At 40.9% G+C, this 7,634-nt stretch overlaps 1 long non-coding RNA gene across 1 annotated transcript; it reads left to right on the top strand.

The window, feature by feature from the left end:
* Positions 1 to 6,551: 6,551 nt before the first annotated feature.
* On the top strand, positions 6,552 to 7,045 carry LOC116216811. Its single transcript, XR_004160311.1, has 3 exons — positions 6,552 to 6,707; positions 6,791 to 6,876; positions 6,957 to 7,045. It is a non-coding gene; the product is annotated as an uncharacterized LOC116216811 (long non-coding RNA).
* Positions 7,046 to 7,634: the final 589 nt, after the last annotated feature.

The following is a 7,634-nucleotide window of genomic DNA, read 5'->3' as shown; positions in this document are numbered from 1 at the left end:
AGAGACCGAAGAGCATAAAGGGATGTGAGAAGGAGATTGATTGGTGCCAAACCCTATCGGCCCTGAGATCTTGGCAGCCAGCTGAGGCTCCACATGGAGCATGTCACCCCTGCTGCCTTGCAAACAGGTGACAGAAGGGAACCAGCAGGCTGACAGTGTTCCCCCATGTCCTCTCCTCCCCCTAGCAACAATGGTGAAGAACTGGGGGGTGTGGGGCAGTGGCAAAAGGCCCCTGCTCAGAGATGCAGGCACACTCTCCCAGAAATTCCCCTGCCTCCCAGCTGCCCCTGCAGAACAGGTAGATTGCTCTGCAGGGACAACTGGACAATGCTGGTGATGGTGGTTCTCTCCAGTTAGTGGTGTTACCAAAGTCTAACCAGACCTCACTTAGCATTAAAACCTCACTGGCGAAGAAAAAACAATGGGTCATTGTCATTGATGACTCTCTGCTGAAGGGAGCAGAAGGGCCAATATGTAGACCAGACCCTCTATACAGGGAGGTCTGTTGCCTTCTGGGAGTCTGGGTTAGAAATGTAAGGAAGAAATCTCCTTCCCTAGTTCGACCCTCAGATTACTATCCCCTATTGTTGTTTCAGGTAGGCAGAGATGAAATAGGAAGAACTTCCCTAAAAACTACAAAAAAGGACTTCAGAGCCTTCTGGCGACAGGTAAAGGGTTTGGGAGCACAAGTTGTGTTCTCCTCTATCCCTCCAGGTATAGGGAATGATGAGGGACTAAATATGATGGGCCAACATATTAATACCTGGCTCTGAGCCTGGTGTGCCTGGCAGGGGTTTGGGTTTTTTGACCTCTGCTCTGTTTGCATGAGACCAGGCCTGCTGGCAACCGATAGGAGTAACTTCTCCCACCAGTAGAAAGGGGTCTTAAGATGGGAATTGGGAAGGTTCATTGATAGAGATTTAAACTAAGAATGAAGGAGGGTGGGGGTGTAACTGAGGTCACGAGAATGGAGGTTGTATGTAATTTCCCAGTGCTTGTAGGAGAGGGATGTGCTACTAAGATCCCACAGTCTTGTGTCTTGGTAGAAGAGGAAATGTATGGAAATAAATGATGGTGATGATAGGGTTGACAGCTTATGGGTCAGAATAAAAGTGAAGGCCAATACGACTGATATTATTGTGGGAATCACCTACAGATCACCCAACCAGGATGAAGAGATGGACAAGACACTTTATAGACAGTTGTGTGAGCTCTTAAGGTCTCTCCCCCTTGTTCTTGTGGGGGACTTCAACTTCCCAGACATCTGCTGGATTTATAAGACAGCAGATAAGGAACAGTCCCAGAGGTTCCTAGAGTGTGTGGGAGATAACTTCCTGACACAGCTGGTAAAGGAGCCAACAAGGGGAAGCAAAATCCTGGACCTGCTGTTTGTTAACAGAGAAAGTCTTGTGGGGGATGTAAAGGTTGGAGGCCATCTGGGGCACAGATCATGAGATGCTAGATTTCTTGATTCTTGTTGAACCACAGAGGGGAGTCAGCAGAATTGCTACCTTGGACTTTCAGGGGCAGACTTTGACTACTTAGGACCATGGTTGAGAAGGTCCCTTGGGAGGTAGCTTTGGAGAGCGTGGGAGCCCAGGAAGGCTGGGAATACTTTAAGGAAGCAATTTTAAAGGTGCAGGAGCTGGCCATCCCCAAGTCATGGAAGACAAGCTGATTGGCAAGGAGGCTGGACTGGCTGAAGAGAGACCTTTGGCTGGAACTCAAGATTGTGGTTGGACCTGATGATCTTTAAGGTCTTTTCCAACCTGAGTGATTCTATGTGGGAGTCCACATATTGTTTTAAATATGTATCAGCTCACAGTGGCATGTCACAGCAAGAAGGCTGGACAGACACTCAAAAAAATAGTTGTTTAACAAGGAGAAATACAGTAAAATTGTTTATGGGGCAGTGTGTTCTTATAGGCAAAGTAAATATCATTGAGAAGTCTGTTTGTAATTTTAAGACTTCATGTCGGATTCTTTTGCGCTTTCAAAAATCAATTTTGTATGGAATTTATGTGAGTCCTCCATTATTAATGAACCATGGCTGCACTCTCAGAAGAGCAGAACCTGACAAGTAAGTGGATGCTGCCACACAAAATCCACTGCTTCAGAGCGCTCGGCTCTATGTTCTTTATACTGTGACTCTGCCTGGGACCGTGTCCTTATTCCACTTGTAATCAAAAGATTGTCAAAGGCTGGGGAGTAGGTGAGTTATCGGTGTATCTCCTCAGGCCTTCACCTGGCTCAAGGTAATTTCACCTGCGTGGGCACTGAGTTCATCCAAAATTAAATTCAAATTGAATTTTTTGTACAAATCAATCAGAAATATGTTCGAGAATGTTTTTTTTTAAAAAAGAACTATTTTCTACTGTTTATATAATGCAAAGCCTGCCGCTTTCTAACTGAGCAAGTTGCTTTTGTATCTAATGCACTCTGGCTGCTGCATCTTTCTGTAAGGTTTACATACATGTCATGGCTTTGATTTCATGAATAACAAAAAGAATTGTGATTTCTTCATCCTAGCAATGTAATGTAATCCACATTTTGAATTACAGTTTTGAATTTGAATTACAATTCCCGCTATGCATCGGATCTTCAATGCCTTCTGATGTGCTGAGATTACATAGATCTTACTCTAATGTAGGACACTGAAGTATGTGTTTTACCTCAAGTACTCGTAAATACTTATATAAAACTGGAATGAGACTTGGAATGAGGCTTTCTATGCAAATATACAGGTGAAATGCACAGGTAGATATGAAACATTAAAGACTAAAGTTCTTTAGGAAAGTTAGCAGACAAATATTTAGGAGAGACGTTTTTGCCCTCAGAAAAACAACACTGTTCACTCGCCTGAGGTTTCAGGTGATCTGTTTTGGCCTTTTAAAAAACCTCTACCTTACATTCAATAAATTTATCTCTGTAAAAGGAAATAACATTTCCATATTGACTCTGATGTTTACAAATTGATAATGAAAATTTTCTGTAAAAGTGAATCCATATGATGAAAACTCATAGCCCAACACTATTACATGGTGTATTAAATAATAGAAGACTGTGTACCTAACTAGCTAATAGACGAAATCTGAATAGTGCCTAATACAACAAAATTCACTGTTCAGAATTTATGAGACTCATCATCATTTAATTAACAATATAAATATTAAAAAAAACTAATAAAATTTTATAATTGTAATAAGATACTCTGCTATATGAATTATGGAGTATTAATTCACACCCAGTTGTGTTGAAACTGGGCATGAATGAATAGGTCATAATTCATAACCTGTCACGTCCTAGTGCTGAAAAATAAAAATGCAGAAAAAATAAAATAGAATGATGTCTTGCAGAGACAAATTAAAATCTCAAAAAAGTCAAAAATCTTAAAAAAGTTATTAACATAATTTATTGCTGTGATTTTTTTAATAACAAGCTTCCCTCTACTAAATGAGGCTTTATCTTGTAGTCCTTACACATGGAAAATGTCAGCTTCAGCAGACGGTGATGTGATGGTGCTGACTTCAGGGATCTTGCCAGAAACCCTTGTAGAGATGCTCAGATCTGCAGCAGCCAAGAATTTGGCTGATTAGCTTAAGGAGCAATTTCTCTAGTAAAAGGACACCAGCTCTCATCAAGTAATTAGACTGTGTGGTATATTTTCATAAATTCAAATCATAACCTGATTTGTCAAAACTACACTTTGATGAGAGTCTTACTTGAACCAGAATGATCCTTATGATCAAAAAAGAGAAGAAAAAAGAACAGAAACCTCAAAAGAATTTTATATTTTCTAACTGAAAAATGTTGACTTTTGATTTCAAGCTGATATTTATTTTTAATTTTGAACACTTTTAAATGTGTGTATACATTCAATAAAATAGTTTCATTTGTTCTGTGAACCAGAATGTCAATTATTTGCTAGCTCTGGAAAGAAAACATAGAGTTTGGTCACTTGTATTTAAAGCACTCAGTATGTGAAATGTTTCCAGAGAATCTAACAGCATGAATTTTCAAGATACTTGAATTTGAATCAGTATCAGTCTTGAAAATCATCCATCCATGTCTGGAATAGTTAATGTTAAGCTCATCTAACTCAAGAGTAAAAATAGTGATCCAGCCAGTTTCACTAAAGTTCCTCTGAAAGGACTTCCTTTGTCCTGTGGGCAAGACGCATTGTAGTAATGTAACAGCAATGCAGTAATTAACAGCAATTTGGGCTTTATTCTAGTTCTTGCTGAGTGCAACCAAATTACAATCATTGTAACGTCTGCCTGTTATAAACTTTCTACGCACAATAAGGGGGATATGGAATAATTTTTCTGTTGGGCCAAATTCAGACATGACCCAAAGACTGTGGCAAAACATTCCACACACTTGGTTTCCCTGAGACATACTTCTTGCTGGAAAGCTCCATACTACCCTTCCTTTTTAGTGCACATCAGTTCTTGTACTTCTCAGTAATCTTCTCCTCTTCTCTGAAATAGTTGTCACTGTTAACATTTATAGACAACTATGTAGCTACTATGACTGTAAATCTGCATCTGTCTCACTCCAGGCAAAGTACTTAATGCAAGCTAGAAAACTCAAATATTGGATTACATTAATTCAGTGATAACCCAGTTGTTGCTCAAACTTATGTGAGGCAAAGAAAGAGAGAACAAGAGGACAGGATGCTATTTTTATTTCTCAACACTAGCTCTTTTATTATCAGAGTGACTCAACATCAAGGGTGAAATCTTGGCCCTTACAAAATTAGTGGGAATTTTGCCATTGACATCAATAGAGTCAGGATTTTACCCTGAGTGAGCACAGCTCCCATATGTGCTCCCATAATGAATGTTAGGAATTACTGTCTGGTAGCATATGGAGTCCATTTATGGATTATGAATAAGGTTATTATTTAAAATGGAAGATAAATGTTAAGTTAACTGCTATATTCATGCTTGCCTTTCACATATCAAAAACAAAAGATAGGAATGATATCATCCATTACATATATTTTAATCTGTATTAGGTAAAATTTTAAACCATTGGGGAAGGACAAGGGAAAGGTAACCAGCAATCTATCAAATTCTGTGCTGTTTTATAATGATATAAGACAGGTTGAGGGTTCTAGATTTTCTGCTGCTTGTCATTTTAAATGGTTCATCAATATAATGCCAGTTTTCTGTTTGTGAATTAACATTACTATTTAAAGAAGCCTATTTGAAGGAATAAGAATGGAGAAAAAGCCAAAAAAGGGAATCTAATCCCTCATGGCTCTGTACTGCCTGACCTTTCCCACCAGAAAAATGATCCTGCATCTTTGGAAATGTGGCTCAGTGCCACCCCCACTACAGACATGGTTTCAAACTGCCTTGGAGTTCTGCCACAGGGAACCTCTGGCTTATTATACAGGACAGATGCCAGACAAACTGGCTGAGATGTGGTTGGTTTTTATAGACTTCCAATTTGAAAGTTATGCTATACAAATGTGATTAGATCTGACTGGAATGTTATTTCTTATTTTCTTTTATTGAAGTTTAATTGTTTCCTTATTCCACTGTCATCTCTCCATTTGACTAACACTTGTACATCATGGGGAAGATGCACTACTCAGCCTAGCTTTGTCTTCATATACCACTGCTCTGTGGATCTGTTTTTGTTCCTCAAAGAAAGAGAGAGCTCTGGACCTTCTCCAAAAGCTCCAGTTCTTTCCAGAGCTGCGGGCCCAAGATCGACATGCAGTACTCCAGATGGGGCCTGAAGAAGTCAGAGTAGTGAGGGACAAACAGCACCCTCTCCCTGCTATCCTCTTGACTCTCATCACCATATGTCTAGCCTAAGGTGGAGGTGTGAGAAAGGAGAGGGGTTGAGATGTTCAAGCAGAGATAGCCAAAGTGCCATAAGGAAAAAGTAGGTAAAGAACTGATTTGATTATTTCTTCATTAGATAGCTCTTCTCAAATGGATGGTGGAAGGCAGTACCCCAAACACAAAGAGCCACCAGATATAGGAAGCATGCCAGTAATTGGCACACGGAAAATCAAATCCTATAGCCTGTAAGGATATAGAGAAGGTATGTTTTATCGGCAATTGTGCAAAAGCCTGGTGCAAGGGGAATAACCCCTCCAAGCTTGCACACCGTCTGAAAAAACCGTGCTACAGATATAAGGCGAACTAATACATAATCAATAGTTTCCCGGAATTCTGATACATATTCGTTATACCCCAAAGCATGCAGACCCTTCCCTGTTGCATGTGTGTAGTGGGTTGTGGGTTGAAGAATTCTGTTGTCTTTTTCATGAAGGCTTCTGACCTTCCTCGCCATAACTTCTGACAGAGAAGGGGGGCATCCCCCAAACTAGTTTCGTCTCGCTCTGTGGACATCTAATCACCTCCCTGCCAGCTGTCTCAAACGTTATCAGCATGGCCTTCATCACCCTCATTACCTCAGACCCCATATCTGCTATTCCCCTTTCTCTAACGAGCTCTACATTCCTGCTTCTATAAAGTATCCCTAACTATCCCCCTGCTATTCTCAGTTAATGCGAAACCTTCTTTTTGCTTTTTATTTTTTTCTTATGGGGCCCCTTTTCCAACTTTCAGTGATGTCAGGAGGGGCGGAACAAGGCGGTTGCCATGAAACAAGAATAAGTAGGTACCACGGAAACGAAGAACACTGTAGTGCTAGCCATAGATAGCCTGCAGAAGAGTAATCTAGTAAGCCTGCGTAGGGGATGGCATGGGAGGGAAGCAGGGAATGTAGCTGCTTCCCTCTTTATTTCTTCTCCACTGCCTTTCAGGTGGACATACAGATTCAGACAAAAAAAGCTGAGAAAAGACACATGAGCACAGCATTGCAAACTGGTGCCCAATTTCTTAAAAATAGGTAAGTCAAACCAAAATACTTCATAATCATGGTCCTGAAAAACCCTGCAAGCACCCCACCCTGACCCAGCTTCTCCCCAGTATTGACAGTTCTTTTGATAAGACACGGATCAACAGCAACTCTAGTAACAAGACCTACCAACATGAGCAGACACATCAACTGGGATGGGTAACAAGAGCAAGAGAAGAAAGCTAAAAAAAGGCTGGCTAGAAATAAACTAAAGAAAAAAGCCATCCTGGGGAAATCACATGACAGCAGCAAAGCAAAGGCTGCTCCTTTGGGCAGCCTTTTTCCTTAAGGCTGCTTCCCCTCAGAAATGGAGACGATCATCGAGAAAAGGACAGAAACAGATATGGAAAAAAAATTGTCCTGAGCCATGAAACAAGTAGACACACAAATGAAAAAAGTTCACTAAACCTCAGACAATCCTTCCCCAGAGTGAAACCCCTGGACTATTGCAGCTCCCCAGATTCTACCACCTGAAAAAAAAATTTAGTAAATGATTTAATGTAAACGTCAAACGAGTAAAGGTTCTGGCACCAGACCTAGCAATGGCACTGGCAATGTCAGCTGGGGTTGGTACCCTCTGTACCAGAACAAGGGAAACAACAGTACTGAACCCTACAGAATGGAGGACACACTCTTCAAAAAAGATAAGTCAGCCCCACACAAGACTTGCTCCGAGTCCTACAGGACTCTGGCAGCTCCCTACCTTGCCCCAGCGCCTCCCCAGCATTTCTACCTGGTTTAACTTCACG

The sequence above is a fragment of the Meleagris gallopavo genome, chromosome 7 (genome assembly GCF_000146605.3).
Source record: "Meleagris gallopavo isolate NT-WF06-2002-E0010 breed Aviagen turkey brand Nicholas breeding stock chromosome 7, Turkey_5.1, whole genome shotgun sequence".
Taxonomy (NCBI): domain Eukaryota; kingdom Metazoa; phylum Chordata; class Aves; order Galliformes; family Phasianidae; genus Meleagris; species Meleagris gallopavo.
The sequence above is the reverse complement of the archived record's forward strand: the minus strand, read 5'-3'. Positions and strand labels throughout refer to the sequence as shown.